The following is a 23,501-nucleotide window of genomic DNA, read 5'->3' as shown; positions in this document are numbered from 1 at the left end:
GGAATTCTTACCATGTGCAACAGCATGGATGGAACTGGAGAGCATTATGCTAAGTGAAATAAGCCAGGCAAGGAAAGAAAAATACCATATAATCTCACTCATTTATGGATAATAAAGACCATTATAAACTGATGAACAAAAATAGATACAGAGGCAGAGCAGCATCGAACAGACTGTCAAACTACAGCAGGAAGGCCGGGGAGGGATGAGGGAGGACTTGTATGCATGCATATAAGCATAACCAATGGACACAAGACACTGGGGGGGGGGGGGGCTGACCGGCTTGGCTCAGTGGATAGAGTGTTGGCCTGCAGAATGAAGGGTCCCAGGTTTGATTCCAGTCAAGGGCATGTACCTTGGTTGTGGGCACACCCCCAGTAGGAGGTGTGCAGGAGGCAGCTGATCGATGTTTCTCTCTCATCGATGTTTCTAACTTTCTATCCCTCTCCTTTCCTCTCTGTAAAAAACCAATAAAATATATTAAATAAAAAGACACTGGGGGGTAGGAGAGACTGGGGGAATGTCAAGGGGGCGGGAAAGAGGAGACATATGTAATACTCTTTGTAATACTTTGAGCAATAAAGAAAAAATTTTTAAAAAATATGTGCTCTGGCTTACTTTAGTGTTAAAACAAAACATTAACATTTTAAAGTGATAATTTTTAAATTTAAATATATTCACATTTTGTAATTGCACACAAACTAAAATTTTCACTTACCAAATAAAAATACACCTTGAAATGCTCTCTTTTTTGCATTTAAACAAAAATAAAATCTGAAAGAGAATTTCAGAATGGAATTAATCTGATCTGTTTTATAAATATCATGTTCTTATGTGTTTTATTATTAGTATTATTTAGAACCTACCATCAACTATCAATTGATTTCTCAACAGAAGCACTTCAGGCCAGAGGGAGTAGCATGAAGTTTACAAAATGATGAAAAGCGAAGACCTGAATCCAAGGCTACTCTATCCAGCAATATTATAATTTACAATTAAAGGTGAAATAAAGTCTTCCCAGACAAAAAGAAAAACAAAAAACAAAACAAAACAAAGGATTACATTACCACCACACCAGCATTGCAAGAAATGTTATAGAGACTGCTTTAAGAAGAAGAAATTAAGAGGGAGAGAGGAACATAGGTATAAAGAAAATAAATGGCAATACATAAGTACTTATTGATAATAACCGTAAATGTAAATGGACTAAGTGCTCCAATCAAAAGACATAGGATAGCTGAATGGATAAGAAAGCATGGCCCACATATATGCTGTCTACAAGAAACCCAATTCAGAACAAAAGATGTACACAGACTAAAAAATATTCCAAGCAAATGGAAACAAACAAACAGAATGCTGGGGTAACAATACTCATATCTGACAATAAAGACTTCAAAACAAAGACCACAATAACAGACTGAGAAGGTCACTATGTAATACTAAAGGGATTGATCCAACAAGAAAATATAACCCCTGTAAACATATATGCACCCGGTATAGGAACAATTAAACATACTTAAAACAAAACAAAACTCTAAGAGGACCTGAAGGGAGAGATTGACAGCAAATACAGACATAGTAGGGGACTTTAATATCCCACTGACATCACTGGATAGATATTTCAGACAGAAAATTAACAAGAAAATGATGATAAAGAACACACTAGATCAGATGGATTTAATAGATATTTACAAAGCATTCCATCCCAAAGGTGCAGAATATACATTCTTTTCAAATGCATATAGAACATTCTCAAAGATAGATCATAGGTTATGATACAAAGTAAGTATCAATAAATTTAAGGGGGGGGTCAATCGGAGGAAAAGGAGACATATGTAATACTTTAAACAATTAAAAGTAAAGAAATTTAAAAATATTGAAATTATATCAAGCATCTTCTCAAATCAAAATGGCATGAAACTAGAAATCAATCACAATTAAAAAGAACTCAAAAACATGAAAAATATAGAGCTTAACAGCATGTTATTAAACAATGAATGGATTACCAATGAGATAAAAAAAGAAATCAAAAACTTCCCAGAAACAAATGAAAATGAACACAAACAAACCAAAATCTATTAGAAACAACCTAAGTTAGTTACTGACAAGGATCTCCAATGAGACTGTCAGCTGATTTCTGAACAGAAACATTTCAAAACACAAAGGATTAGCATAAAATATTCAAGGGCATGAAAAGCAAGGACCTACAGCCAGCACTATTCTGTCCACAAGGCTATTATTTCAAATTGAAGGAGAAATTAAAGCTTTCCAAACCAAAAGGAAAGCTAAAGGAGTTTATTACTACCCAGCCAGTCCTACAGGAAATGTTAGAGTGGAAGAAGAAGAAGAAGAAGAAGAAAGAAGAAGAAGAAGAAGGAGAAGAAGTAGAAAAAGAAGGAGAAGGAGAAGGAGAAGAAGAAGAAGAAGAAGAAGAAGAAAGAAGAAGAGAAGAAGCAGGAGACGGAGAAGGAGAAGAGAAGAAGGAGAAGAAGAAGAAGAGAAGAGAAGAAGAAGAGAAGGGAAGAAGAGGAGAAAGAGAAGGAGAGGAGAAGGAGAAGGGAAGGAGAGAAGGAGAAGGAGAAGAGAAGGAGAAGGAGAAGGAGAAGGAGAGGAGAAGGCATAAAGAAGAGAGGAAAGAGAAGGGGAACGCCAAGGATATAGCGCCTGAGGCGTTCGTCTTCTTCTGATTTTCGGAGTTAGGATTAGTGAGTCTTAGTCTTCTGATTGTCGGCTTATTCCCTCAACCACTCTATTATAAAGAATAAAATGCCAACAAATACATACCTATCAATGATCACTTTAAATGTAAACTACTTAAAAGCTCCAATGAAAAGATATGGGGTAGCTGAAAACGAGAAGAAAACAGTAAGAAAACGAGACCCATCTCAGAATAAAAGACACAGACTAAAAGTAAAGGGAAAGACCCAAAGACAGAGAAACAGCGCTCAGACTATCACTCCCCAGAGGGAAAGTAGGGGAGGGCGGGGGTAAGGGGAAGAGATCAACCGAAGGACTTGTATGCAGGCGTGTAAGCCCAACCAATGGACATGGACAACAGGGGGATGAGATTAAAAGGCTCATATGGAAAAAAAATAAAAGTAAAGGAATAGAAAAATATATAGCATGCAAATGAAAAAGAAAAAAAATAGCTAGACTTTAATACAAAGGCTATAGTTAAAGACAAAGAAGGGAGCAATTAAACAAGAGAATATAACCCTTATAAACATATATGCACACAACATAAAAGCACTTAATTATATACAGCAAATCTTGATAGATATAAAGGGAGAAATTGACAGTGATACAATATAAAAAGCAGTCTTAAGAGGGCAATTTCATAGCATTACAGGCTGATCTCAAGAAAGGAGAAAAATCTCAAATAAACAATCTAACTTGACACTTAGACATGAAAAAGAACAATAAACAAAGGCCAAAGTGAGTAGAAGAAAGAAAATAATAAATATTTGAGCACAAAAAAAAATTGAGTCTAAAAAACAATACAAAATATTATTGAAACCAAGTGTTGGTTCCTTAAAAAGATAAACAAGATTAACAAATATTTAATCAGATTCATCAAGAAAAAAATGAGGAAGGAGGCCCCCCAAAATAAAATCAGAAATAAAAGACAAGTGACAACTGACACCACAGTTATACAAAGGATTATGAGAAAATTTTATAAACAACTATTTGCCAATAAATTGGACAATCTAAGTGAAATGAATAAATTCCCAGAAACATACAATCTCCTAAAAGGAGGAAGAATAAGAAAATCTGAGTAGACTGATAAAACTAATGACATTGAAGCAGTTATCAAAACCAAACAAAAATCCTGAACCAGATGGCTTCACAGGGGAATTTATCAAATATTTAGAGAACTAACACCTATTCTTCTCAGAACTCAAACAAATATTCCAAAAATATTAAAAATATTCCAAAAAATTCAAAAGGAGAAAAGACTCCAAAGCTTATTTTAGGAGGCCAACATTATTCTAATTTCAAAACCAGGTTAGACACTACAAAGAAAGAAAATTATAGGCCAATAACCATGATGAACATAGATGCTAAAATCCTCAACAAAATATTAGCAAACTGGATCCAGCAAAATATTAAAAAGATGATACTCCATAATCAAGTGGGATTTATTCTGGGGATACAAGATTGGTCCAATATTTGCAAATCAATGGACATGATACACCACATAACAAAAATGAAGGATAAAAAATTACATACATGAACAGATGTAGAAAAAGCATTTCATAAAAACCAACACCATTTATGATAAAAACTCTCAGCAAAGTGGGAATAAAGAAATCATATCTCAACATAATTCCACCCAAAAAAAATAACAGAACTGATAACTTAGTTCAGTAAAGTAGCAGGATACAAAATAAATAAATATCCAGAAATCATTTGCATTTTTATATACCAATAATGATCAGAAAGGGAAACTGAAGGAAAAAAACAAAACAAAACACCTCTCTTACAATTAATTGCATCAAAGCAAATAAAACAACTAGGACTAAATTTAACCAAGTAATAGACCTGTACTTCTAAAATTATAAGAAACTGAAAAAATAAATTGCAAAATATACCAAGGGGTGGCAGCATATATCGTGTTCATGGACAAGAAGGATTAACATTATTAAAATGTCTGTATTAACCAAAGCAATCTATAGGTTCAATGTAATTCCTATCAAGATACCAATGAAATATTTCACAGAACTCTAACAAATATTCCAAAAATTTATATGGAACAAGAAAAGATGCCCGAGTAGCCACAGCCATCTTGAGAAAGAATAACAAATTTGAAGGTATCACACTACCTTATATTAAACTATACTACAAGGCTTTAGTAGTCAAAACAGCAAAGTGCCGGCATAAAAACAGGAATATAGATCACTGGAACAGAACAGAGAGCCCAGAAATCAACCCACATATAAAAGTTAATTAATATTTGGCAAAGGAGGCAAGAACATACAATGGGGTAAAGATAGTCTATTTAATAAATGGTGTTAATAAAAGTGGGCAGATACATGCAAAAATAGAACTAGACCATCTTTTTACACCATACAGATGAATAAACTAAAAAATGGATTTAAAACTTAAATGTTAGAATCCAAACCATAAAAATCTTAGAAGAAAACATAGGCAGTAAAATCTCAGACATTTCTCATAGCAATATTTTTTCTCATATATCTCCTCAGGCAAGGGAAACAAAAAGAAACAATAAACAATGGAACTACATCACACTAAAAAGTTTTGCACAGCAAAGGAAACCATCCACAAAATGGAAATACAGCCCCAAACCTATAAAGAACATATACAATTCAACACCAAACCACCCCCCCCCAAACAATCCAATTAAAAATGGGCAAAGGGCCTGAATAGACACTTGTCCAAAAAGGACATAATGGCCAAAAGACTTATGAAAAGATACTCAATGTCGGTAATCATCATGAAAATGAAAATGAAAACCACAATTAGATATCAGCTCACACCTGTCAGATGGGCTGTTGTCAATAAATCAACAAACGTAAGTTTTGGCAAGGATGTGGAGGAAACGGAACCCTCTTGCCTGTTGGTAGGAACCCTCTTACCTGTGTAGCTACTGTGGAACACAGTATGACATTTCCTGAAAAAATAAAAAATGACACTGCTTTATGACCCAGGAATTCCACTTCTGGGAATATATTCAAAGAAACCCAAGTCATTAATTCAAAAGAATATTTGCAACATTATTTACAATATGTAAGATTTGGAAATAGCCTAAGTGCCCATCAGTAGATGATTGGATAAAAAAGCTATGGTACGATAGGGAAGATGGCGGCGGTATAGGCAGACGCGTCCCAGGTCGTGTCCCTGAGCAAATGGAGTGAGCAGCTGAAACTAGTAACATCCACCCCGAATTGGCGAAATTCCTCAGCTGGCGAGACAGTTTGCAGCCGGGAAGAGCAGAACTCCCCTGGAAAGGTAAAAAAACCAGGGATTTGGGCAGGAAAGTTCGCCAGACCTCTGAGCCCAGAGAGTCGGAGGGAGACCGCGTGGCAGACAGCCGCGTCCCTTGGGACAGGCACAGCCCCTGACGGGGGAAAGGAGAACCGCGGGATTCCTGGCGCTGCCGGGGGAATTGAGAGCTGGGTCTGTGATCACAGAGGACTGAGCCTAAAGGGGGCAGCCTGAAGAGCTGACCAGACCATGCAGTCCCGGTAAGAGAAGAAGCTTACAGAAACCAAGCCTTCCCCGTTTCCGCGGCCGGCGTTTGTTTGTTTGTTTTCACTGAACCCTGTTCATGGGACATGTCGGATACAGACACTCACCTGTGCTGAGGAGAGGGAGAGTGTGCGGAGGAGTGGAATCTGGGGAGAGACTGAGGAGAGAGGGGGGGCAGGGAGAGGTGGCAGCGAATTGAGTGCTGAGCCACCCCTGAGCCCAGGGCTGAGGCAGCCATTCTCTCCGGAGAGTGAGACTCCTCCCCCCAGCCCCCAGGCAAGGAGCACAGCCACACCCAGATTCCACCCTGTAGGAGATCAAGGATTAAAATAACCTGATCAGTCCCTGGGAGTTAACAGGGTCTGGCCTATAGAGGGATTTTCAATCCCAGCAACAACACAGCACTGGTAACTCTTACGCAGCCAGCTCTGGGCAGTGAACTTCCACTGGACAGAGAGGCCCTATAGCCTCAGAGGCCAACCCCAGAACACTGCCACCCAGAGGCTGACCCACAAACTGACTCTTTGCTAAACACAAAATAAGGCAGTCTGGGAAACAAATGCGGCTTGCTTTAAAATAAGGACTGTGGTTTACAACACAGAGGAACAGTGTATCGCAGGGAAACTCAACACTCTCCTGAATACCTGGCAGGTCTAAGGCGAGCCACACTGAAGAATAGAAGAACCGAAGGACCTTCACCACTGCAATATTTTTTTTTTTCTTTTTTCACCTTTTAACTAAGAAACCAATTTTTTTTTCTTTTTTTTTTTTATTTTCTTCTGCTTTTTTTCTTCTTTTTTTTTTCTTCTTCTTTTTTCCATCACCTGATTTTACCCTTTTAATTACTACCTTCTTATTTTTAACCAGTATTATTACTGCTACCATTTTACCATTTTTTTTTTAAAGTGCCATTTTATTTTCTGTTTATTTTATTTTGGGATTAGTGTTCTCCATTCTATTTTCATTGTTATATTATTGGTTGTTTCTAGTTTGCATTCATCTCCAGGGAGCTGTTGCTGGAAGTTGTTGGGATTAATGGCTGTTCTATAGGAGTATTCTCCTCATATAAAAAAGTCTCTTCCCCTCTTCCACTTCATTCTCTCTTTTCGCTCTTTTTTTTTTCTTTTCTTTTCTTTTCTCGCTTTTATTTTCCCCCCTCCTTTTTCCCAATTTCATTTTTGCACTCCTTTTTTTGGTCCCTAATTTTCTTTTCTTTTTTCTCTTTTCTCTTTTTCTCTTCCTTCTTCCTTATCCCCTAATTCTCTTAATTCAGGTGGTCACCTTTATTTGGGGTTATTCATATCGTGAATATATTTGTGTATAGTGCCTGGTACGTGGTGCCTTGTTGTGTTGTATTTTGTGCCTTTAAATCAACGCAGCAGATCCAAGCAACAGCAACCTCCTGAGCACCACACCCTCTGCTGAGGAACAGCAGCTGTACGTGAAACCTTGCCCCACCAGCCAGAAGAGCCACCACAGCTGTGAACAGCACCCACCAGAGGAGCTGCTGCCAACTGAAGAGCAGCTGCTACCGCAACCGCCAGAAGAGCAACCACAGACCAAGGAGTCACTGCCACCAAGGGAGCAGCCACTGAACGACTCAACGTCTAGATATGTCAGCGAGATCAAACATGGGTAGACAAAGAAACCCCCAAAGAAAAGAGAAGGAGGACTCTCCAGAAAAACAGCTAAGTAATACAGAGGCATGCAACATGACAGAAAAAGAATTCAGAATAAGGGTCCTAGAGTGCATAAACCGGATGGAGGAAAAAATCGACAACCTCTGCAAGAAGCTAGAAGAAACAGATGAAAAAATCAACAACTTAAGTAAGACCCAAGAAGAAATGAAGAGTGATATAGCTGCAATGAAAAACTCCATCGAAAGTATCAACAGTAGACTAGGAGAAGCGGAGGACCGAATTAGTGATTTAGAAGACAAGGAAGCAAAACACACCCAAAACGTACTGCAATTGGAGAAAAAAATGAAAAGACAGGAGGAGAGCCTAAGGGAGCTTTGGGACAACATGAAACGAAACAACATACGAATAATAGGGGTACCAGAACAACAGAAGGATGAACAAGGATTAGAAAACCTATTAGAAGAAATAATATCAGAAAACTTCCCTGAGGTGGGGAAGAAAAAAGTCACACAAGCCCAGAGAGTCCCAAACAAGTTGAACCCAAAAAGACCCACACCAAGACACATCATAATTACCATGGCAAATGTTCAGGACAAAGAGAGAATCTTACAGGCTGCAAGAGAGAGACGGAAAGTTACATACAAGGGATCTCCCATTAGATTGTCAAATGATTTCTCAACAGAAACACATCAGGCCAGAAAAGAATGGACGGAAATTTACAAAGTGATGCAAAGCAAAGGACTAAATCCAAGAATACTCTATCCAGCAAGGCTATCATTCAAACTTGAAGGGGAAATAAGAAGCTTCACAGACAAAAAAAGGCTAAGGGAGTTTATCACCACCAAGCCAGCAATGCAAGGAATGCTAAAGGGACTGGTATAAAAATAAGAAATAAAAAGCTCAGAAAGAAAACAGCCACACAAAAACAGAAATGGCTACAAACAAGTACCTTTCAATAATAACTTTAAACGTAAACGGACTAAATGCTCCAAACAAAAGACATCGAGTGGCTGAATGGATAAAAAAACATGACCCATACATCTGCTGTCTACAAGAAACCCACCTCATTAGAAGGGACTCACACAGACTGAAAGTGAAAGGATGGAAAAATATCTTTCAGGCAAATGGAAAGGAAAAGAAAGCTGGGGTAGCAATACTTATATCGGACAAAATAGACCTCAAAGTGAAGTCCATAACAAGAGATAAGGAAGGCCACTTCATAATACTAAAGGGATCAATACAACAAGAAGATATAACCCTGGTAAACATATATGCACCCAATGCAGGAGCACCCAAATTCATAAAAAAACTCCTGGAAGATATCAAAGGAGAGATCGACAACAATACAATCATAGTAGGGGACTTTAATACACCACTAACAGCACTGGATAAGTCCTATAGACAAACAATCAGCAAAGATACAGCAATCCTAAATGACTCACTAGATCAGATGGACTTAATAGACATCTTCAGAACACTTCACCCCAAAGCCAGGGAATATACGTTCTTCTCAAGTGCTCATGGGACATACTCAAAAATAGACCATATATTGGGTCACAAGCAAAGTATCCCCAAATTCAAGAAAATTGAAATCATAAAAAGCGTCTTCGCAGACCACGATGGCATAATATTAGAAATAAACTACAATAAAAACAACCCAAAATACTCAAACACCTGGAAGCTGAATAGCATGCTATTAAATATTGATTGGGTTACCAATGAAATCAAAGAAGAAATTAAAAACATCCTGGAAACTAATGACAATGAAAACACAACAATCCAAAACCTATGGGACACAATGAAAGCAATCCTGAGAGGGAAGTTTATAGCTCTACAGGCCTATCTCAAAAAACAAGAAAAAATGGTAGTAAATCATCTAACTCTACAACTCAAAGAATTAGAAAGAGAGCAACAAGTAAACCCGAGAGTGAGCAGAAGGAAGGAGATAATAAAGATTAGAGCAGAAATAAATGACATAGAGACCAAAAAAACAATACAGAAAATCAATGAAACCAAGAGCTGGTTCTTTGAAAGGATAAACAAGATTGACAAACCTCTAGCCAGACTCACCAAGAAGCAAAGAGAGAGGACCCAAATAAACAAAATCAGAAACGATAGAGGCGAAATAACAACAGACCCCACAGAAATACAAATGATTGTTAAAAAATACTATGGACAGCTCTACTCCAACAAACTAGACAACCTGGAGGAAATGGACAAATTCCTAGAAAAATACAACATTCCAAAACTCAATCAGGAAGAATCTAAAAATCTCAACAGGCCAATAACTATGGAAGAAATTGAAGCAGTCATCAAAAAGCTTCCAGCAAACAAAAGCCCAGGACCAGATGGCTTCACAGGGGAGTTTTACCAAACATTCAAGGAAGAACTAAAACCTATCCTCCTCAGACTACTACAAAAAATTCAAGAGGAAGGAACACTTCCAAGCTCATTCTATGAAGCCAGCATCACCCTAATACCAAAACCAGGTAAAGACAACACAATGAAAGAGAATTACAGGCCAATATCCCTCATGAACATAGATGCCAAAATCCTCAACAAAATCTTAGCACATCGGATCCAGCAGTACATCAGAAAGATCATACACCATGACCAAGTAGGATTTATCCCAGGGATGCAAGGATGGTACAATATCCGCAAATCAATAAACGTGATACATCACATAAACAAATTGAAAGAAAAAAACCACATGGTCATATCAATTGATGCAGAAAAAGCATTTGACAAAATTCAACACCCATTTTTGATAAAAGCTCTCAGCAAGGTGGGAGTAGAAGGATCATACCTCAACATAATAAAAGCCATATATGACAGGCCCACAGCAAACATCATACTCAATGGACAAAAACTAACACCATTTCCCCTAAGAACAGGAACAAGACAGGGATGCCCCCTCTCACCACTCCTATTCAGCATAGTACTGGAAGTGTTAGCCATTGCAATTCGGCAAGAAGAAGAAATAAAAGGCATCCAAATTGGAAAAGAGGAAGTAAAACTGTCCTTATTTGCAGACGACATGATATTATACATACAAAACCCTAGAGACTCCATCAAAAAGCTACTGGACTTAATACATGAATTTGGCAATGTAGCAGGATACAAAATTAACCCCAAGAAATCCGAGGCATTTCTATACACCAATAGTGAACTTTCAGAAAGAGAGATTATAAAAACAATCCCGTTTACCATCGCACCAAAAAAATTAAGCTACCTAGGAATAAACTTAACTAAAGAGGTAAAAGACCTCTACTCAGAAAACTACAGGACGTTGAAAAAAGATATAGAGGAAGACATAAACAGATGGAAGAACATACCGTGTTCATGGATTGGTAGAATCAACATCATTAAAATGTCCATACTACCCAAAGCAATCTATAAATTCAACGCACTTCCCATTAAAATACCAACGGCATACTTCAGAGATCTAGAACGAACTCTCCAAAAATTCATCTGGAATAAAAAAAGACCCCGAATAGCTGCAGCAATCCTGAAAAAGACCAAAGTAGGTGGGATCTCAATACCAGATATCAAGATGTATTACAAAGCCACTGTTCTCAAAACTGCCTGGTACTGGCACAAGAATAGGCATATAGATCAATGGAATAGAATAGAGAGCCCAGAAATCGGCCCGAACCAATATGCTCAATTAATATTTGACAAAGGAGGCAAGAACATACAATGGAGCCAAGATAGTCTCTTCAATAAATGGTGTTGGGAAAATTGGACAGATATATGCAATAAAATGAAACTAGACCACCAACTTACACCATACACAAAAATAAACGCAAAATGGATAAAGGACTTAAATGTACGACAGGAAACCATAAAAATTCTAGAAGAATACAAAGGCAACAAAATCTCAGACATATGCCGAAGCAATTTCTTCACTGATACAGCTCCTAGGGCACTTGAAACTAAAGAGAAAATGAACAAATGGGACTACATCAAAATAAAAAGCTTCTGCACAGCAAAAGAAACCATCAACAAAACAACGAGAAAACCCACTGTGTGGGAAAACATATTTGCCAATGTCATATCTGATAAGGGCCTAATCTCCAAAATTTATAGGGAACTCATACAACTTAACAAAAGGAAGATAAACAATCCAATCAAAAAATGGGCAAAGGACCTAAATAGACACCTTTCAAAGGAGGACATTCAGAAAGCCAAGAGACATATGAAAACATGCTCAAAGTCACTAATCATCCGAGAGATGCAAATCAAAACAACAATGAGGTACCATCTCACACCTGTCAGACTGGCTATCATCAACAAATCAACAAACGACAAGTGCTGGAGAGGATGTGGAGAAAAAGGAACACTTGTGCACTGCTGGTGGGAATGCAGACTGGTGCAGCCACTATGGAAGACAGTATGGAGTTTCCTTAAAAAACTGAAAATGGAACTCCCATTTGACCCTGTGATCCCACTTCTAGGAATATATCCCAAGAAACCAGAAACACCAATCAGAAAGGATATATGCACCCCTATGTTCATAGCAGCACAATTCACCATAGCTAAGATCTGGAAACAACCTAAGTGCCCATCAGTAGATGAATGGATTAGAAAACTGTGGTACATCTACACCATGGAATACTATGCTGCTCTAAAAAGGAAGGAACTCTTACCATTTGCAACGTCATGGATGGAACTGGAGAGCATTATGCTAAGTGAAATAAGCCAGTCAATGAAGGAAAAATACCACATGATCTCACTCATTCATGGATAATAGAGACCATTATAAACTTTTGAACAATAATAGATACAGAGGCAGAGCTGCCTCAAACAGATTGTCAAACTGCAGCAGGAAGGCCGGGGAGGGTTGCGGGGCAGGAGGTAGGGGGGTAAGAGATCAACTAAAGGACTTGTATGCATGCATATAAGCATAACCAGTGGACATAAGACATTGGGGGGTAGGGGAGGCTAGGGGACTGTCTAGGGCGGGGGGATAAAATGGACACATATGTAATACCCTTTGTAATACTTTAAGCAATAAAAAAAAAAAAAAAAAAAAAAAGCTATGGTACATTTACACCATGACATACTGCTGGGTCATATAACGAAGGATCTCTTACCTTTTGGGGCAGCATGGGTGGACCTGGAGAATATTATTCTAAGAGAAATAAGCCAGTCAGAGAAAAACAAATACCATATGGTTTCACTTATATGGGGAATCTATTGAACAAAATAGAAAAAGATTCAGATACAGAGAACAGTCTGTCAGCTGACAGAGAAAAGGGGTAGGTTAGGTGGCTTGGTGAAAAAGATGAAGGGATTAAGCAAAAAATGAAAACAAAAAACACACAGATACAACAGTATGTTGTTTGCCAGAGGAAAAGGGGGTGGGTAGACGGTAGAAGAGGGTAAAGTGTGGATAAATGGTGACAGAAGGAGACCTGATTTTTTTCTTTGGGAATACCCAGTACAATATACAGACAATGGCATATATAATTTTATTAAGCATTATTACCTCCTAAAATAATAAAAATTTAAAAAGAAAATAGGTAAATAATTTCTTATAAGGCTTAATTCTCTCTGGATTTTTATGTCCTCTGTATTACTATAAGAAATAATGCTGAAGCAAACTTACTTCACAGGAGTGCCCTGTGGATAAAATAAAATGATGCTTAAATGAATGGTTTACTAGTCACAAATCTCCAAAAATATCTCTTCTTCATATGACTGTGACCAGTAAGTCAGGCTTCTCTGTAACCTGTGACCTACAGTTCTGCATGAGCTGTGCTTCATTTGGTGCCAATTTGGGTATAGAACTGACTGATCAATAAGTCCTTTACCCCCTTCCTCCCCACCAATTCTTCCTGATACTGGGATTGCCCACTTCCCTTGCACCCCTACCAGTGCCCTCAACTCCAATGTCAGCACCACCTCAGAAGCAAACTGTGTCCTCTCTCGTGTGGAATTGTGGGCATCAGTTGCTCATTCTAGGCCAAGGGAGACTGGGCTTGTATTCTAAAGGGCATAAACCAAGCACTTCCCCAACCAAGGGCAGCCTCAACATATCTAAATGCAAGGAGCAATAAATTATTTCATTATTATTATTATTGAGAGAGTAAATTATTCAATGATACCAGTTGCCTTTTTAGAATGCCTATTCATGATAGAAATTACTTGACATTTACTTATTTTAGAAATGACCATGCTAGGAGCTCTTAGAGGGCTGTGGCTTGATTTGGGAGCTAGAGAGGGGGTTGGTGACAACGTTAGAATTTGAATGTTGAACTGAGTTGGTGCGTCAGGCTGTCACATAATAGTCCCCAGTTGTCTGGAGTTATACAGCCTGAGGAAGAGCAGTCATCCCTCACATGGTCCAGCTCCACCCTCCCACAGCCCAGGGTGGACACAAGAGGCAGCTATACTCTCCATTTTGGATAGGAAGGACTATCTGTGCTCCCTCACACGTCATGCACAGGGCATGTAATGGTGTAAATGTATTATGATGGACACACTGGATTCCTCAAAAACATGGAAGTCGGAACACACACAAAGATTTATAGACATCAGAAAGCAGGCAGGTATTTTTGTTGCCTTGGACCTGCTAGAATCTATCGCTATACTTCCATGTTGTTTCCATTGGGATGTCCCAAACACATTTGATAATCCAAGTCCTACCTAATTTCTAATATCCAGCTAAATTCCTTCTTCTTCTGAAAAACTTCATCTGACTTATTTGTTCCCAGTGATCTCTCTTAACTGAAAATTCTGGATATATCCCAAAACTTAAAACTTCAAGGTATATCTTCATATATAGCTTATTTATTTTCTATTAGGGGCCCAGTGTATTAATTCGTGCACATTGAAAGGAACTGTGGGCTGAGACACTGCAGTAGGCACAGGGGTGAGTCTTGGCCCATCCTCTGTGCCCCTGCCTAGCCCCTACCATCGTGGCCCTTGGTCCCCTGTCTGCCAGCAACCCCATTCCTGCTGCTGCCACTCCCACATGCTGATGGCGCTGACCCTGCTCACACCCACTGACAGCACAGAGAGATTGGGGCCAGCACCAGTAGCAGGTGTGAGTAGGGCTGTCACGCCATCAACAGGTACCAGTGGTGGCTGCTGCCCCAATTACCCCTCAGGGGCAGGGGGAGATGGAGAAGCCCTCAGGGGCAATCAGGGCCAGCAGCCGTCACTCGCACCTGCTGATGGCACCAAGTGATAGGGACTGATGCCGGGCACCAGCAGCAAGTGTGAGCGCCAGGTGGGACCATGGTGTGCAGGAGCAAAGAATTTTCAGAAACCACCAGAGGCTCACCCCAATGACAGCGACTGGCACACCGCCTTGGTCTGGCGCCCCTGCTCACTTGCTCCACCATCCCGCCACGGCCAACGCCCACCATGTTCCACACCGCTCCCTGGTAGTCAGCCATGTCATAGCAACTGGTTCTTCAGTTTCTCAGTTGTCCCTGTTGTTCCGCCATTCAGTCTATTTGCATATTAGCCTTTTATTATATAGGATGAGTTTTAATTACAAAAACTAAATCATCCGTGAAACACTTGAATGTAACTCCTACAACACACATCATTTCTCAAAATGTTCTATGAAAACCTGAGAGTTTCTGAGGCCAGCTCAGTAGGGCTATAAGCCACCATTGTCAAATAACTGTACAAACTCCATAAACTTCCACCAAACAAAACCCAGCAGGTCACAATAGAATTGATGTAGAAGCTGATAAGACAATACAGTTATCTTTTATTAAGCCAGTCATTAAATGTTTTGTAAAAATGTAAAACAATGCAATTCACCTCACTAATTATTTTTGTTATCAAATGCATACCTATTTTTTAATTGTTATTTATATAAACATATATTAGGGTCACTATTTTTATTTTAAGTGCATTGATAAACAGATCTTTTTTATTTTTAAATATAGTTTTATTGATTTCAAAGAGGAAGGGAGAGGGAGAGAGAGATAGAAACATCAATGATGAGAGAGAATCATTGATCAGCTGCCTCCTGCATGTGCCGCACTGGGGATCGAGCCCATAACCTGGGCATGTGCCCTTGACTGGAATTGGACCTGGGACCTTTTAGTCTGCATTCTATCCACTGAGCGAAACCAACTAGGGTGATAAATAGATCTTTTTAAAGTCTTAGTTTTATTTTTCAATATTATAAATATCAATAGTTATAATCCACATACACAAAAGCTCTCTGAAGTCCTCAATGACTTTTAAGAATGTAAAAAGGGTCCAGAGATCAAATGTTTGAGAACGTCTATAGTAATTCACTGCAGCACTTTCTTTCCATTTGACAGTGGGCAGATCTGCAAATAACATAATATACAGAGAAATCTGAGTTCATAACCAGACTGAGTATGGGGTAAAGAGGGTGTGGGTTTGGAGCATCAGATTTTTTGATGTGGAGAATGGGGACGTCTTGCTGCCATTTAAGACTGATGTGAGGAGTGGCCAATTATTGTAAAAAGAAGAGGTGAGTCAAGCACAGCAAGCTGGGTTCCGTGAGCTGTGTTCCCTCTCCCTTCTGAGCCCTTCACCATCATGCACCCCAGTTCTTCCATACGCCTCCAAAGTCCTGACAAGTAACTACTTCTTTAAAAATAGACTATACACTGCTCATTTGTTAATGCTGAAGTTAGCAGAGAAAATTCATGATCTGTGCCACTGCTTTCTGTACACAGGCAAATGCATATCTGATTGCTCCTTCTGAGTGTTTTGTTTTGTTTTGTTTTTGTATCCTCTCGAACATACATATCCATTTCAACTAATGAGATTACCCATTGCATCTACTACCTACTCATATTTTTCTTGATGACATAAAGCTATCATCCCCTGAATATGTTTATCCCCCTTTAAATCTTTGCTTGACCTTCACTCTTACATACTCATATAATTTATTTTCTTTTCACTTTCAAACAATTTCCCAAATTCCAGTGTAACACTATAATAATGTATGAATATAGAACTGAATTTTACATCACAGGGCTAATATCTGTAACTCCCCAGTTATTTGATCTTGAATATTCTCTCTAGCTTTCTGTGACTCAAATATTTGACTTATAATATTATTGTGATAATAACCAATTTTTCATATCCTATAGAAAGTACTAGCAATCAAGCAATATGTATATCAGTATCATTCTACCACATTATTTCTATTTATTGTTCTCAAGCTATATTTCCTTTGTTTCTGTAATTGAAACCTTCATTCTTTCACCCAGTAAGTTTTTAATGAATTGCTGACTATGGCTCAACCATTACTTGGGGAATTGTGGAAATAGGTTAAGTACAATACAACTTCATGGATCTCCTTGAACAGAGAATCATACAATTATTTCATAAAACAAACATATGAGCAGAATATATTGCCCAGGAAAGGCTAGTGTCTGCTATAGTTAAGCTAAATCTCAGTGGCTTAATCTTATGTGGTAGTTGTCTCCAAAGGTGAATGACAGTAACACCTCCCTTCTATGTATGTCCATGGTGAACCTCCCATCAAGGTGTGGTCATCTCAGCCCTTGCATCTGGCTGGACTTATGACTTGCTGTGACCAACAAAAAGCCCTGGTTTCAGACATAGTTCTTAGGAGGCCTGGCAGCCTCTTGCCCTCTGAGACGCAGCCACTGTGCCGTCAGGAGGGCCACTTAATTCTTTAGAAGAAAGTCCCTGGAGAAGATATACGTTGCTGTTAAGTTACTGCATTTTGGCCTGGATTTTGTTACTGAGCAAGAGACAACTGAAACAGGGCCAGGTTTGCCCTCACCCATGCTACCGGCCCATCACAGGCTGGCAGGGAGTTCTGCCCCATAGGATCAGCTGGAAACCCAGATCAACAGAAGTGACCATCTTGTTGTAGCTACCCCTTTCACAGCACAAGGCCTCCTGGCCTGCAGCAGGTGCATACATGTGTTTCTGTGCTGGAAGTGGCTCCTTCGCTCCTGCTCCCCGGCCCTTACTTAACCCGCATGATATGGCTTTGATGCCTGCACGTGTGTGGAACTGTGTAATCTTCCCACATGCCCCGAGAGAAGAGAACTCTGTGGGTGAGCACTAGAATTGTCTGTGACACAGAGCCTCACAACATAATGTGCAAAGTGCTCAACTAAATAAAAATGTGTCTACTCTGGGTGAGTCAAGAAGGCTGCTTAGGTGAGCTAAGAACTGAACTTCCTGTGACAGGACAGATGGGAGCAGGCCAACAGAGAAAGGACAGGGGCATGGCAGTCAGAGAGAGCAGCCCTGTGGCAGTGTAGGGAGGCATGTCGGAGTGTGGCTTGCTCTGACAATGGTAAGAAATGCACGTGGTTGGAACATAAAGTAATTGTACAGGTGAATTTTAACACACAGTGCAATGTTTTGAAGAGCCTCATATCTCATATACAATGCTGCTCGGTTCCATTCGTAAGCACCACTGACTCCTGTGAAAGAATTTAAGAAACAATCAGGGCATTTTAAGAAAGAAACTGTGCAAGTGGTACATAGTTTGGAATGAGAAAATGGCAGAAATAAATATGAGGATAGTACAATAATTTAGGTGAGATGATAGAGAATTGATATGAAGGACAGATTTAAAAGGCAATTCCAAAGTAGAATTGGACACAGAACCTAGACACAGAACCTACACAGAACCTAGAGACAGAAGAACTTCGCTGGAGAGAACATGGCAAAAGATCCTGGACAGAAACTGGAGACAGAACTTAGAGACAGAACCTAGCGAGAGAACCTGGCTGAAGAACCTAGAGACAGAACCTGGCTACAGAACCTGGATAGAACATGGCAAGAGAACCTGACTAGAACCTGGTGACTGAACCTGGCTGGAGAACCTGGACAGAACCTGGCTGGAGAACCTAGCGAGGGAACATGGCTACAGAACCTGGCTGGAGAACCTGGAGAATCTAGCAAGAGAACATGGACACAGAACCTGGCTGGAGATCCTAACCAGAACTTCGCTGGAGGTCCTGACCAGAACCTGGCTGGAGATCCTGGCTAGGCTGCTGATCAACTGAACGCTGTCTCCATGTCATTCCTTCTTCGCCGACTCCGTCCACACCTTTGGGGACCCCTGGACCTGCTGGGGTTGGACCCTAGCAATAAGATTTTTATAATTTGGTCCCTAATTATATTTCGTTTCTTTTCTTGGCAGTCTGACTCATATATGCTCTAAGCCAGTAGTTCTCAACCTTCCTAATGCCGCGACCCTTTAATACAGTTCCTCATGTTGTGGAGACCCCCAACCATAAAATTATTTTCGTTGCTACTTCATAACTGTAATTTTGCTACTGTTATGAATTGTAATGTAAATATCTGATATGCAGGATTATTTTCATTGTTACAAATTGAACATAATTAAAGCATAGTGATTAAGCACAAAAACAATATGGAATTATATATGTGTTCCGATGGTCTTAGGTGACCCCTGTGAAAGGGTCATTCGACCCCCAAAGAGGTCGCGACCCACAGGTTGAGAACCGCTGCTCTAAGCACAGCACACTAATTTCAACATGCCAGGTGTTTTATGCTTCTGTGCCTTTCTCATAGAGTTCCTTCTGCCTCATCTTCCCTATGTCACTACTGTGTTGCTATGAAGTACTCAAGATATTTGTAGAATAGATGTTGAGGAAGTAGGCAAGGCAGTTTCTGTAAGGGGAAAATTATACCTCTTTACTAAAGCTCTATGAAGAAAAAGCATGAAGACAGTTTTTTTGACCTTCAATTATTTGATGTGGCCAAGAAATAAGGTATCTTATTTCAAACATATCTATTGTATCATTGGCTACTTACAGTGGTAAGTCCCTCGAGTGCTAGATTGTGCAGGGGATAACTTTCCAAAGACAGGAAGAGGGGAAGTACCAGAATCTTCATGGAATATATATGTGGCTTTAAAAAGTCCCAGTAATCCTGAGACCTGAAGGGTGTTCTTTGCCCAACAGTATCTGCCCCCACCTCCACTTCTAGATAATCATCCTGAGAATCACTGGTTAAAGAAAAAGAAACAAATTCAAAATAAGAAAAAAGTTTGAATGAATAAATATTTTGAACAAAAATATATAACAGTGAGATTCCTCAGGGATCAATAAAAGTACCTAACTTAGTCAACATATTTCTAACAATGAGAATATATAATGAAAATTCCAAGTTTGTAAATTATACTAACATTTTTAAATTAGTGAAATAAGCTAATGATGTTAAAATGCTGGCAGAACATATGTATATAGGTCAGCAGAAAATTGGCAGATGAGTTTGAATGTAATAGATTTTGAAATACAATTTAAATTATATTTATAAGATAAAGGGCTTTGAACAAGAACTTCCTTACAAAAAAGGCACCAAGAAATCACTTAGGATGTTTCCTTAAAGATATTATCTTAATGTGCAGTTGTAGCCAAAAGACCAATAAAGTGCTGAGCATCATCAGAAAAAAACAAACAAACAAAACAATAAACAAAGTAGAATTGATTTTATATATATAATCACAAATATAGAATATGTAGAAAATAGGTTGAGGACTGAGCCAGGGATAACCATGGGAGCCATTGCTTAAGTTAGAGCACTGGGGATGAGCAGTTTGGGGTGAGGAGGGAGAAGAGGCATTGAGGTCTATCTGGGAATTCTAAGGCGGAGGTGCCTGCGGTAAGTACAGGTGAAAAGTGGTGTGAGATCAGCAGGTGGGCTGCCTTAGGTCCGGCCTGAGAGGGCGCCAGGTGGACTCAGGCAGGCAGGGGCAGGAGGGACGTGCTTCCCCACCCCTGCGGATGCGGCTCACTGGCCGAGCCAGGAGGGGACCTGCCAGGCACAGTGCCTCTACTTCGCAGAGGTCGAGTCGGGCTGGCGTAGTGATTAAAGGTACAAAATGACGATTTAAATAGGCACTGAAAAGTACAATGACTACAGTTGAATGACAGTAATCCAAAGCTCTAAGATTTATGTTTCATTACTTAATGAGCATCTAATAGTTGAAGATAACATGCTTTAGGAAAAATGCATTTTAATGAATATAAAAATCTAACTTCCTCATTACAGATCTCAAACTGTAGAGTTATAACAGATGAACATGTCCACCTGACCCCCCGCTCCCCGGTGCCTATTTTATAAAGAGAAAGTTAAGGGTAACATTTTGGTTTCTGGATGTAGGTGTCTGCCTGCACCAGCTTCCTCAATAAGTCATTCAATCCAAAGTAGAAAAAAGTGCTTTCCTTCAATGTTTTTCTTGATGTCAAGTTGAAGGTTGTGGTGTGGCTGAGCACATTACTGGCCACCTAAGCAAGTTCCTTCCTCCTCCCCCCCCCCCCCCCCCGCCCCTTTGGAAGGGTGGGGCATCCTGAGCTCTGCTTGAGGCCGGATCCTTTGATATATGCAGCCTAGTGTCATTAGACAGGAAAGCCTGCACTTGAGCCAAGTTACACAGTGTATGTCCTGGCACCGACTTCAGTGTGCACCTGGGTTTCCAAAAAGGAAAAACAGAAACCCACATTCCTTCCTTTTGCTTTTGGGATTCAGCACTAACACCATTTTGTTTAAATTCCATAGGTTAAGTTTCATCAAAGTAGAATTTGTTTATGTAAAATTACATACCAGATGTTCGCTGCCATGGAAGTTGCGGAGTATTTTATTGCCGATGTGGCCCTTGTGGATTTCACAATTATAAACTGAAGCAAGGTTGTTTATATAGGTTTCAGCTGTAGACGGTATGGAAGTGTGGTAGCAGGGCCCCTGGCCTTGCAGACAGGTCTACTATTTTGTTGGTTTTTAAATATACCCGTAAAGGAATGGATAACTTGAGCTTGTAAAATGTGGAGTTTGGAGAAGTACTAATTTAGTGGCAAGATTTGATATTTTTTGAAGTATTTTCTAAATCTTGCCACCAGTTTGGTATGAGATTGGAAATGAGCTGAAGTTAATATGAGGTCTGGAGCTGTGAGTAAGATTCCTCTTTTATAGCAGAATGTATCCATGTCTGTGCACACCTTCAGCTGCAGGGTTGGCTAAGACGCAGATTGCCAGCCCCACCCAGAGTTTCGGATTCAGGGTCCTGGGCACAGCTTGAGAGCTTGTATGTCCATCATGTTCTCAGGTGATGCTGCTGCTACTGGTCCCAGGACCCCGCCTAAGCACCCGTCCTGCAGCAATAGTTCCTCCTGTGGAGGCACCAGACTTCTCCAATCAAAATCTGGGGGAGAGGGTTCGCCTTTACCCGGCAGATTGAGGATTTAGCCAAACCAAACTAGCCAGTGACCAGTGGCCTATTGTCTGGTTTTAAAAGATGAACTGGACCAATCGGTGTTTTTTTTTCAAGGCAATTTGAATGCCCACCAGTGATCGGTGAGAGCAAAACCTGAGGGAGGAGTGAGCAAGTCGGAGGCTGAGCCAGAGCTTCTGAACTCCACCTGTGAAAGAGAGCTTAGCCCACAGGGCTGGGAACCACTGCCACGCAGAGGGGATGAGAGCAGCATCAGGGACAAGCAGATGAAGCGAATTCAAGGAGCTCCAGGGGAGCACACAACTAGAGCAGAGTCTCCAAAGTGGGTGTGCCACCTGGGAGCTGAGGAGAAACGCAGAATCCTGGGCTCATCATCGAGTCTTCTGACCACAGACCCTGAGGGTGGGGCCCAGCAAAGTGTGTCCGACAAACCCAAAGGATCACTCTAACGCAGGCTGCATTTTGAGAACCAATGACTAGTGCCGCGATTTTCAACCGTGCACCACAAGCATGTTTAAAACATGTAGGACCTGACTATTTAGTCGGGGGCACTGACCTCTTTTCCCTCATAATCAGTGGTTCTCAACCTTCCTAATGCCGCGACCCTTGAATACAGTTCCTCATGTTGTGGTGACCCCCAACCATAAAATTATTTTCGTTGCTACTTCATAACTGTAATGTTGCTACTGTTATGAATCGTAATGTAAATATCTGATATGCAGGATGTATTTTCATTGTTTGTGACCCACAGGTTGAGAACCGCTGCGTCAATTAAAAAAAAAATGACAACAGGCAATACAACAATAGCCTTCTAGTGTGAGTGAATAAAAATTATACCTATTATCAGTGAGACCAGGAAAAACTATATTTTTGGTGTGCCTCAGAATTTTAGTGATTAGTTTATGTGCCATGAGATGAAAATGTTGGAAGTCATTGAACTAGAGCTTTGCTGAACTGACCTGGCTGCTGGGACTCCAGAAGCAAGCCAGGCCCAGCATTTTGATTTTCATTTATATTTCCTTTATATTACCATTTATAGTTTTTCAATAAACCCTTTTCTCTGCATGAGGCTTGAGGACTCACAGCTCTGTGTAATCAACTGTTCTAACTTAAAGTCAATAGAAAATTTTAGCCCAAGAAAGACATGAAGTGGAAGAGAATAATCATCTATCTGCTCTGAATAGCACACATCTCTAAACTAGCGGTTCTCAACAGCACTGAGTGTCCCTTAGGGTCACCCGAGGGACAGTTAACAGATGGATACCAAGGGCATTCCACTGGCAATCCTGTCAGCTTCTCTGCTGGCGGGGACCAGGTTTCATCTTTCCCTAGGTGATTGCAATGTTCAGACAAGGCTGGGGATGCTCCCTTGGTTCCCGATAAATAATACCTCAAGCTACTGAAAAACCTTGTGCTGCGATTCGGAAACCACAATCAGCAATTTTTAAGGGTCATAG

This window comes from Myotis myotis, unplaced genomic scaffold (genome assembly GCF_014108235.1).
Source record: "Myotis myotis isolate mMyoMyo1 unplaced genomic scaffold, mMyoMyo1.p scaffold_m19_p_22, whole genome shotgun sequence".
In the NCBI taxonomy this organism is placed as follows: Eukaryota; Metazoa; Chordata; class Mammalia; order Chiroptera; family Vespertilionidae; genus Myotis; species Myotis myotis.
This window is presented reverse-complemented; position numbering follows the sequence as displayed.